At 41.8% G+C, this 2071-nt stretch overlaps 1 non-coding gene across 1 annotated transcript; it reads right to left on the bottom strand.

Moving 5' to 3' along the window:
• Window positions 1–1385: 1385 nt before the first annotated feature.
• On the bottom strand, window positions 1386–1489 carry LOC111560282. Its single transcript, XR_002742040.2, has one exon. It is a non-coding gene; the product is annotated as a U6 spliceosomal RNA (small nuclear RNA).
• Window positions 1490–2071: the final 582 nt, after the last annotated feature.

Genomic DNA, 2071 nt, shown 5'->3' with positions numbered 1-2071 from the left:
GTTATACTTATCATCCAAATAAGGATGGAAGAGGGAGAAAAAAAAACCTATAGTTAATAAGTATATATAACCAGACATGTAGGGATTTTTTGGATGGCTACAATGCATCTTCCCTTCCTAATGGTGTGGCCTTCTCCCTAGGTAGCATTGCATTTGGAATATTAATGCTTGCTGGTCTAAACTCTTTGTATGTCATTTGTAGAAGCCGTTGCATATGCCAGAGAAATAAGATATCCAAGAAAAATTCTGCTAGCCCAGATGTTCCCATTTTATCGACCTCTGGATTGACCTTTGAACCTGCCCTGACTGCCATTCCCCTTCCCCTGCTTTCAACAGGAAGCAGTTAAGATCATTATCCTGGTTCCTAACAGGAGTTAGAAGTCCTAAATTCAGAGGGGGGAGTATGATAGGAGAAGATAGGATTCAGTAGGCAGAGAGGGAAAGATTAGGACCTGAGATCCCTGGGTGGGGAAAAACACCTATTTTGGAACAATGCTGGGAGTGTCAGATGACAGCAAACCCCCTTAGGCATAAGGTTCCTCTTAAGAATGTAACAGATCCCACCTAAACTCTCCCTCCTGAGGAACAAGGGGGAAAGGAAGGGGGAGGGCTGACCAGAACCTTATAAAACAAGGACTCTTGCCTATAGTCCTCAGGCATTCACTTTCGAATTCCCCTCTCTGTAAAGAGAGCTTTCCTACTATTCTTCCTTTCTGATCTTATACTCTAATAAGCTTTTGCCTGCTGCTCATTTTGTGTCCACCTCTTCATTCTTCAAAGCGTCTGAGGTGATGAATCCTAGGTATTGAGGTAAAAAAAAAAAATCCTGCAACATTTTGACTTAGTTTATCTTGAATATCAAATCAGAAAACTTGACGTGCCTATATTAGGTGCTGTAGACTGAGAGTTTTTGTACCCCCCCCCCCCGCCCCAAGTTTATACCCTTAAACCTAACCCCCAATGTGATGGTCTTTGGAGGTAGGGCCCTTGGGGGTGATTAGCTCATGAGGGTGGAGTGAATGGGATTCCTGAATGGGATTAGTGTCTTCACATAAGAGACCCCAGAGAGCTTCCTCACCCCTTCTGCTGTGTGAGGACACAGAAAAGATGGCCAGAAAAAAAGTGTATTCTCACCTGGCACTGAATCTGCCAGCACTTTGACCTTGGATTTTTAGCATCCAGAACGGTGAGAAATAAATGTTTGTGTTGTTTAAGCCACCCAGTTTGTGATAGTTTGTTATATTAATATATTTATTAGTATAATGTATTTAGAATTGTGCAATCATCACCATATTTTAGAAGACTTCAATATAGGCATACCTCAAGTTATTGTGCTGCACTTTGTTGAGCTTTGCAGATATCATATTAAAATTTTTTTTTTTTTTTTTAATATGGAACACTTCACGAATTTGCATGTCATCCTTGCACAGGGGCCATGCTAATCTTCTCTGTATCGTTCCAATGAAAAATTTTTTTAATGTTTACTTATTTTTTGAGAGAGAGACAGAAAGAGACAGACATAGCACGAGTGGGGGCCGAGAGACAAAGGGGAACACAGAATCTGAAGCAGGCTCCAGGCTCTAAGCTGTCAGCACAGAGCCTGACGCAGGGCTCCAGCTCACAAGCCATGAGATCATGACTTGAGCTGAAGTCAGATGCTTAACTGACTGAACCACCCAGGCACCTGGATGTCATATTTTTTTTAATGTTTATTTATTTTGAGAGAGACAGCGTGAGGGGAGGGGCAGAGAGAGAGGAAAAGAGAATCCTAGGCAGGCTTCATGCTGTCAGCACAGAGCCCTCCTTGGGGCTCAATCTCATGAACTGTGAGATAATGACCTGACCTGAAACCAAGAGTAAGACACTTATCCAACTGAGCCACCAAGGTGCCCCAATATCCTGTTTTTTGCAAATGAAAGGTTTGTCATGTCCCTGCATTGATTAAGTCTATTGGTGCCATTTTTCCAACAGCATTTTCTTCCTATCTCTGTCATGGTTTGGCAATTCATGTAATATTTCAAACTTTTTCATTACTATTGTATTTGTTATGGTGGTTTGTGATCAGGAATCT

This window comes from Felis catus, chromosome B1, assembly GCF_018350175.1.
Source record: "Felis catus isolate Fca126 chromosome B1, F.catus_Fca126_mat1.0, whole genome shotgun sequence".
In the NCBI taxonomy this organism is placed as follows: domain Eukaryota; kingdom Metazoa; phylum Chordata; class Mammalia; order Carnivora; family Felidae; genus Felis; species Felis catus.
Note: the sequence above shows the minus strand (reverse complement) of the source record. Positions and strands in the feature narration are given on the sequence as shown.